A 9,605-nucleotide genomic window follows, 5' to 3' on the forward strand; every position below is an offset into this window, starting at 1 on the left:
CATCAGCAGTATCTGAATATACCCAACCAAATGTAAATATCAAAATTAATGGCAAAAAATTTTCTGGTCTCCTTGATATTACTATTATTTCCAAATATTTATGAGCCAAATCTTGGCCTATACAGAAAATTTCTTGCCAAATTACAGGAGTTTCTCAAACCAAAATACAAGAGGTTTATCAAAATGTCCAAATTTATCCATCAGTTCAGTTCAGTCACTCAGTCGTGTCCAACTCTTTGCGACCCCATGAATCACAGCACGCCAGGCCTCCCTGTCCATCATTAAGTCCCAGAGTCCACTCAGACTCACGTCCATCGAGTCAGTGATGCCATCCAGCCATCTCATCCTCGGTCGTCCCCTTCTCCTCCTGCCCCCAATCCCTCCCAGCATCAGAGTCTTTTCCAATGAGTCAACTCTTCGCATGAGGTGGCCAAAGTACTGGAGTTTCAGCTTTAACATCATTCCTTCCAAAGAAATCCCAGGGCTGTTCTCCTTCAGAATGGACTGGTTGGACCTCTTTGCAGTCCAAGGGACTCTCAAGAGTCTTTTCCAAAACCACAGTTCAATAGCATCACTTCTTCAGAGCTCAGCTTTCTTCACAGTCCAACTCTCACACCCATACACAACCACAGGAAAAACCATAGCCTTGACTAGACAGACCTTAGTCGGCAACGTAATGTCTCTGCTTTTGAATATACTATCTAGGTTGGTCATAACTTTTCTTCCAAGGAGTAAGCATCTTTTAATTTCATGGCTGCAGTCACCATCTGCAGTGATTTTGGAGCCCCCAAAAATAAAGTCTGACACTGTTTCCACTGTTTCCCCATCTATTTCCCATGAAGTGATGGGACTGGATGCCATGATCTTCATTTTCTGAATGTTGAGCTTCAAGCCAGCCAGCCTACAACATTACGACCCTAAGTGATAGATGCACTTCTTAATTCAATAAAACGAGATTTACTTATGCAATGACAAACTCAAATATGCATTCCACATTTTTCCTAGGGGCCACTGCTCACTTAACAAACAATACAGTTATTCAAATAACTTGAAAAGGTGACAAGCTTATTTAGACAAAACAATGGCCCCTTACAAAAGAGAAACTAAAAGCTACTAAGAAACTTATTGATATACATTTAAAGTCAAAACATATTAAAAAATTTTGTTCTCCTGGAAATTCTCCCATTTTTGTAATTAAAAAAAAACTGACAAATTACATTTTTAAGAGACCTTCAAAAAGTTAATGCATCTATAAAACCTATGGGTACATTGCAACCAAAAATTCCATCACCTACCATTATTCCTCAAAACTGACATATTATTATTATAAATGTACAGGATTGCTTTTTTACTATACCTTTACACCCTCTAGACTGAGAAAGGTTTGCCTTCCCTCTTCCTTTTCCTAATCATATTGGGCCCCATAAATTATATCAATAGACTGTATTGCCTCAAAAAATGGTGAATTCTTCCACCGTATGTCAGTATTATGTAGTCAAAGCCTCTGAACCTGTGAAAAAACAATTTCATGACTTTCTTGTTATTCTTTATATAGATGATATATTGTTTTTGGCTCCATCTGTTTTAAAAAGTCAACAAATGTTTGACATAGCTTAACAATGCTTAAAAGATTCTAGATTAATCATTGCCCCTAAAAAGATTCAAACCTCTAGACCAAACCTTACTTAAGATCTATTGTTAATAGACAACATATTACTCCCCAACTAACACAGATTCATGTTGATAAATTATCAACCTTGAATGACTTTCAAAAACTTTTAGACAATATAAACTGGATTAGACCCTCTTTAAAAGTGCAGTCGCTCAGTCATGACTGACTCTTTGCGACCCCATGGACTGTAGCCTATCAGCCTCCTCCATCCATGTGATTTCCCAGGAAAGAGTACTGGAGTGGGTTGCCATTTCCTTCTCCAGGGGATCTTCCCGACCCAGGGACTGAAATTGAGTTTCCCGCATTTCAAGCAGATGCTTTACCGTCTGAGCCACCAAATACTTTAAAAGGAGATCCAGATTTAAATAGCCCTCGTTCACTTTCAAAAGACACATACACACACACAAAAAACTCTGTTTAATACAAAATAAATTATACAAAAACAATATCTTACTCATATTAGACTTGAATTACCTTTAGAGTTGTTTATACTCCTCTCTTTCCATTTTCCCACAAGACTTCTTGCCCAACAAGAACACCCAATAAAATGGATATGTACCTATTTTGAAGAGACAATGGATATATACCCATTTTGTCTGTCTTGATTTGATCACTCTAATAATCAACAACAAAAAAATATAACTAAGACTTTAATTGGCTCCTATCCTCACCAAATTATATTGCCTATTAATAAAGCTCAATTTAAAAATACATTACAAACTTCTACCAATTTCCAAATAGCTTTCTCAGACTACTTTTAAAAAAATTTCATTTCATTATCCCTCTAATAAACTTTGAGGTTTCTTCAAAAATATTACATTTATTATCTCTCACATTGTTGCATCACAACCTATACCTCAAGCTGATGTTTTCTATATAGTTGAGACTAAAAACACCAAAGCCCCATTTTGGTCTCTCAAAAAATATAAAGTCTTTTATACTAAATTTCATTCTGCTCAACAAAATAAATTATATGCTCTTATTCAGGTTATTCACCTACATCCTTACCTTATCAATATAATTTCTGACTTCTCATATTCAGTTTTTGTATTAAAAAATATAAAAACTTCTACCATAGTTCTAATCAATCTATTATTCAACAACTTTTTCTTGAATTACAATCTATTTTTAGGGACCACACTTCCCCCATTTCACACACTGAAACTACAAATAGAAAAAATTTTAAAGGAGGAATACACAGGAACAATTCTGTCTTCTCTATCCAGAGCAGACTCCACTAGATTCCAAACGCAAGATATTCTTTAATCCTATAACTATTGTTAATACAGCTTTATTTGTTTTAAAATTTTAAAAACTTACCACAAGTTGGTATCTTGACATAAGCAGAAAAACATGTCTTAGAATTGAAAGACACTTCTCTTCCTCTGCCTGGTTGGTATCAAGACAGGCTAACTAAACAATGGAAATCTAGGAAATTAATCTTACAGGGAAAGGGGTATGCTTGTATTTCTCCAGATAGATCCAACAAAATCAACTGGCTTCCTCTTTGAAAGATCTGCCCCAGGAGAGCATCCGGTGTTCAAAATAGAGGGGAAAAAAAAAACGGCTAAATTCCTGGGAAGAAAAAAATTCCAGTACAAGCCATGGCGACTCTAAAAAATCTGCAAGAAACACCACCCTCAACGTCATCAACCTTATGATCTCCTTACCTAGGGATAAACAAAAACCCTTAACAATCCAGCTAAAAATCTGGCTTCTCAACAGGGAATGCCTCAGAATCCAGAAAATATTTTTGTTGCTATACTTGCTTTGCTTGCTTTTGCTTCCCCCACTCAAGCTGAATTAATTAATCATACTTATTGGACCTATATACATAACCCCCTTTTTTACTACAGGTATTTTAGGCAATAGACTGGTGAAACCCATCCTTATTATAAAAATGTCTCAGAGCAACCGAGAGCTGGTGGTTGACTTTCTCTCTTACAAGCTTTCCCAGAAAGGATTCAGCTGGAGTCAATTTAATGATGTGGAGGAGAACTGAGGCCTCAGAAGGGACAAAATCAGATATGGAAACCCCAATGCCGTCAATGCCAACCCATCTTGGCACCTGGCGCATAGCCCTGCGGTGAATGGAGCCACTGGCCACACAGAAGCCTGGACGCCAGGAAAGTGGTCCTGTGGCAACAGCACAGCAAGCCCCGAGGGAGGCAGGCAGCGAGTTTGAACTGAGGCACCAACAGACGGTCAGCGACCTGACGTCCCAGCTCCACACCACCCCAGGGACAGCATATCAGAGCTTTGAACAGGTAATGTATGAGCTCTTCTGGGACGGGGTGAACTGGGATCACACTGTGGCCTTTTTCTCCTTCAGGGGGGCACTATGCATGGAAAGCGTAGACAAGGAGATGCAGGTATTGGTGAGTCAGGTCATGACTTGGATGGCCAGCCAGCTAAATGACCACCTAGAGCCTTGGATCCAGGAGAATGGCGGCTGGGACACTTCTGTGGAATTCTGTGAAAACAATACAGCAACCGAGAGCCAAAAGGGCCAGGAGCGCTTCAACTGCTGGTCCCTGACGGCTGTGACTTTGGCTGGGCTCGCTCTTCAACTCATAGTGACTGTTCCTTTCATTACAGTCATTCATGTTTTGCACAAGCTTGTGTTCCCTTCCTTTTGTTACAGCTATAGAGACCTTACAATTTAACAAGACTCTACACTTTGTGACTTGTATAGATTACAAAATGTATACTTGTCTTAATTCCTCTGTTTCTTTGAAAAATGAATCCCTGGAAAGAGGGTTACATGGCAGGACTTGCCTCCCATCTACTCGCTAAATTCCTCTGGTGATCTAAACAATTCATTGGATGGTTAATTTTTGGCATTTTGGGATTAATAGCTATTTGCATTACTGCCGCTATTGCAGACATCGCTTTACAAACCTAAATTCAAACACAAAACTTTATTCAAAATTGGACCAAAGATGCTCATATTATGTGGGCTGCTCAGGCTCAGATGACGAAATTCAAGAAGAAATACAGGAACTAAAAATGTCCAATGAGTCAGAGATCAATTAATAGATTTACAAAAACAAGTAATACTAAAATGTGATTGGAATTCTACACAATTTTGTATCACTTTTGTTTGGTTCAACTATAGTGCTTACAACTGGGAACAAATTAAATTTCACTTGAAAGACGTACATGATGATGCTTCCCTAAATGTACAATTATTGCAAAAGAAAATCTTTGAAAACTTCCCTAAAAGTCTGCCCTCTTGCAATAATTTGGAAACTTGAGCTGAATAGCTAGCTAATCAGTTATCTGGGCTAGATCTGCAAAGACGGTTCCAAAGCATTATTCATAGTATCGGGTTTGATGCTGTAACAGTGGTGATTGTCCTGGTAATTGCCGGGGTCCAGCCCATGTGGATCCAGGGTAATTCAAAGTGGGGATGGCGTGGAGAGGAAAAACTTATTTATTTAGAAATATAAAGAGAGATTGGGAAGAAACAGTGTCGTAGGAAAATTTAGTGGAGAAAAGTCGCTGAATAACTTGGTTTACGTGGAGAACTAATAAAACCTCAGGACAAGAGATCTGCACCATCTACGTTAGGCCACTGGCGCCCGTTTGAATAGCAGAGGGTGCCCCTCCATGGGCTCCCTCTCTTGTGGGTCTTAGAAGCCAGGGCAAGTAAGTAGACATGGCGAGCCTCCACGCGTCAGATGGGAATTCAGCCTGAAATAGAGTAAGAAAAGACACGGGGGAACCAGTCTTTCCAGTGACTGGCCCATCCTCCATTGTCCAGAAAGGCCTTTTATACTTTTGATTGTACATAGAGATCAATGGATAATACAAAATTATGCAGCGTCAGCAGCCCTGACTCTTATCGAGACCAGGCTTTCTCTCTGCATACCTAGTTGTATACACAAGTCTTAGGTGATTTACATCATCTTCTGGCCAGAAGGCCAATTAACATTTTACGGCCCTTTTCTGATACGGGTCTGTCAACCAGAGAACTTATTTGTGTTGATCTTCCCAAAGTCTGGTGCCACTCTCAGAAAGCGCTAAATAAAGTTACATTCTTACATAGCAAGGACACAGCAATTTATAACAAACAAAGAAAGAGGGGTACAGTGATTTATAACCGAGAGAAAATTCATTAACTCAAAAGTCTAGTGTTGCTAACATCAAAACTACTATATTCCTATTTCTGCATCCCAATTACATTGATTAATATCCTCCCAGGTGCCTAAAAGATAAAGGATATGGAGGCCTGGTGGCAAACATTAACTCAACCAATGAATTCCTTCACCAAACTAATTCTTAGCTCTAAAAAGGCTCTCTATCTTTAAGATGCTTTAAGCTTCGTGTCTCTCACGGTTGGAGGGCTGTAAACAATTACAAGCTGTAAAAGTCTCCAGCTGTCAGGCAAGTTAGAGAGCCATTAGAGGGGTTTAAGCCGAGCCATTTCTTTCATATGCAGGAGATCAGTTGGAGCTCTGAGTTAACTTTTTCCAGAGAAAGGTGGTGGTGTGTGGAAAGCGCAGAACAATAAGGCAGGCAGACTCTGGTTTTGGGAGTAGATGCTCAGGCAGAGGACCCCTTGAGACCTGACTCGCCTTGCCTGTCAGGTCTCTCCACATGACCTTGTCATGGGTGGGATCTCCCGTGCTGGCTCCCGGCAGGTAACTGTATTTGTTGTAAGGATGCCTTTCAACATAAATTGTTTCCACTAAACAAATTCAAAATAATAGAAAAAGGGGGAATTGTCAGGGAACGTTTAATTTTAAGGAAGCCTATATGTTGTTTTTCATTTCTCAAGGGCCCTCTGTTCCTTATCGGTTCCTGGGAAACAGGAATGAGCAGAGCTGCGTGCAGTTCTCAGGACTGAGGTCATGCGGCAGAACACACACCTGGGTTCCTTTCAGTAACCTTTACTTTTCTGTAAAACTACTTAGTCTTGTTCCTATTTCCAATACCTGGATTGTCTTCTGGCCCTGTGACGAATGTTATTCCCCTAGAAACTGTTGTTATGGCCCCGTGACTATTGTTATTCTCTTAGTTACTGTTGTGATGTGTCTGGTTACAGTGTTTTTTACTCAACTTTATTTTTTGCCTAAAGCTTCCTTGTATAACAATATGTAAGCACACACCTCCATGAATAAAGCACCCTTGTTCCACTAGAGACTTGGATCCCCCACGTCCTTCTTTTCTTCGCCTTCTTTTCGTCAACTCCTGTTCCCAGGTTCTGGTCCGTCATGAAGACCACACAGACGTATTAACAAATCAGCTCACTTTGCACGCTTCAGGCCATTGAGCCTTCCTGTCCTGTTTCTGCCGCGTTCTCCTGTCTAGAAAGACCACACAGACGTATTAGCAAATCAGCTCACTTTGCACACTTCAGGCCATTGATTTTCCTGTCTTGTCTCTGCCGCGTTCTCCTGTCTAGAAGCCAGAGCTTCCTCCGTGGAATGCTTTCAAGGTCGTTTCATAATCCACTGCTAAACTCATCCCAGTGTCCTTGACTGAGACAGACAAATCTCTGCTCTGGGCAGGCATTTTCAACCTCTTTCGTAGCCCTGGGTTGTCTGGCGTCACCTCTTGCTTCCTGGTGGTCCACCAGCATCTCTAGAAAGGCCCCTGGGCAGGGCTCAGCTCTGGGCATAACTCAAACCCTTATCTTTGTACTGTGCTGCAGCTCTCTTCCAGGAGCCCTCCAAATTACCCACCGGAGACAGTCCGTTGCCACCGCTCTGGTTACCTACTGCTGCATAACTATTTACCCCAGATCTAATGGCTTAAAGCAGCAACTTTTTGATTGTAATTTACTTTTTCTTTTCTTGCAGGAGGGCTTTAGGAGTGGCTCATTGGGTGCTTCTTCTGTTCTATGTGGCATTGGTAGGAGTCACTCATTGCAACTGGAGGATGGGCAGGTCTTGTGTCTAAGGCTTAAATGTTGGGTGCTTTGACTGGGAAGTTGGCTGTCATCCAGAGTGTTTGCCCAAGGCTTCTCTAGGCTGGTGGTCTCAGGGCGGACAATTTACTACAGGCAGGGTTTCCAAGGAATGTTCTAAAAGAGAGAAAATGGACCAGAAATTGGCACTGAGTCATTCCTGCTGTATCCCAGAACGGTCACAGAGCTTACCTGAATTCAAAGGGAAGGCATATACCTATCTCTATCTCTCCATGGGAGGACTGTGAAAAAAACCAAAAACTGTATTCATCTTTGGCCACCATAGCAATTTGCAAGCTCTGTGAGTACAGGCCAAACTCCTGCACTATTCTCGTTTTGTTGCTGAAGCACTTTTTAGTTCTCTCTTCCGAGACTTAAGCTCGTGTGTGCTGCATTGCTCCACTACATAGAACATATTTCAAAACTCTCCATGTGACCCCATGAAAGTCCGCATCACAAGGCTCCAGGTGGGAGTGGGGTAGGGGATCAGGACTCAGCAGGAAGGCAGCTGTCTCTAAAGATACCCCTTGGCTCACCTTCCCCTCTCCCCATGCTCAAGCCTACTGATGCCCTCAGTCTGGCCTTGGGCTCCTGGAGTTATGCAATGGTTCTGACACATTTCCTTTGTAAACTTTGCATGTGGGAATTCGTCTCACCCTGCATTTGATCCATGACATACACTTACATGAATTGGCATCTTGAAACCAAGAAAGAAAGAGTTTCTGTTTTGAGTGTAACTTGAGTGGAGTTTGTATTTTGGGTGATTGTTAAGGCAAAAATGGACATAGGCCCAATTTGCTTCAAGTGTGCCAAGGAAAAAGAAACCCTGCCATCCCCAGGATATGGGGGAGAGGAATTTGAATCTCTCCTCTCTTGATTCAGCAGTGGCCTAAAAATAGGGTTGTCTCAGGGCAGGGTGGCAGTGGGGGCTTGATCACACCCTCCAGCTGTGATGTGGACCTGAGGCTGGAAGGTGGCGATTTTCTGGGATGTAACAGCAGAGGTGGTGTGTCCAGGGAGTGGGGCAGGCTGCTGGGAAGGATTCAGGCTTCACTTGGGTCCCATGGCCAGGTGATTTGAGCAGCCCATCTCCAAGGGTCCTCCATCGCTACTGGGACTGAAGGATGGCTGGAAAGGTGGGCAGCTCTAGAGGGAAGGTGTCTGTGTCTGCTGACCTTGGGGAGAACATGGCATGTGGCTGAAACTGATCATAGCCTGGTGAGGAGTGAGACCCCCCATGAGCCAGCTCATGTCACAGCAGATGCTTGCTAAAGTGACTTCTGAGTTGTGTAGACTTAAATGACTTCTGGACTTGTGTGGCTGAAGGAGGTATCTAAGTGGCCACTAGAGCTGAACTGGAGAAAGTGTTTCTTTTCTTGCCAATGTTTGTGTTTACACAGTGACTTCCTTTTAAAGAGAAGATCACAAGAAGGGTGAGAACAAGTTAAATGTGCAGTGGAGAAATCTGACAAATAGCTTCCTCAGCCAGGAGGTCAAAGTTAACAGCATCGGCAACAAGTCAGGTTGACAGCAGGTGCCCTTGATGTGATGAGAAACGGGATTTTACCCCTATGACCTTCCTCCTGAGGACCCAAACCCAGCCTAATCATGAGAAAAACATCAGCCGAACTCTAATTGAGGGACATTCTGCAAAATATGAGACCATTACTCCTCACATTTGTCAAGGTCTTTAAAAATAAGTCTGAGAAATGTCACAGCCTAAGAAGATATGGTGACTACATGTAATGTGGTATCCTGGACCCTAGACCAAAAAAAGGACCTCAGATAAAAACTAAGAGACTGTGGAGTGTATACGGACTTCTGTTAATAATTATATGTAAACATTGGTTTACTAATTGTAACAAACGTGCCATACTAACGTTAGATGTTAGCAAGGGAAACTGAGGCCAACTATATGCAATCTATCTGCACCATATTCAAAACAGTAATTTTTCTGTAATTCTAAGTGTTCTAAAAAATAGTGTATTAAAAGTATGATGTCTGTGTGTACCACTTGTA

The 9,605-nt window shown here is 41.7% G+C and overlaps 1 pseudogene; it reads left to right on the top strand.

Moving 5' to 3' along the window:
• On the top strand, positions 3,561-4,338 carry LOC102186395 (annotated as a pseudogene).

Source organism: Capra hircus, chromosome 7 (assembly GCF_001704415.2).
Source record: "Capra hircus breed San Clemente chromosome 7, ASM170441v1, whole genome shotgun sequence".
In the NCBI taxonomy this organism is placed as follows: Eukaryota; Metazoa; Chordata; class Mammalia; order Artiodactyla; family Bovidae; genus Capra; species Capra hircus.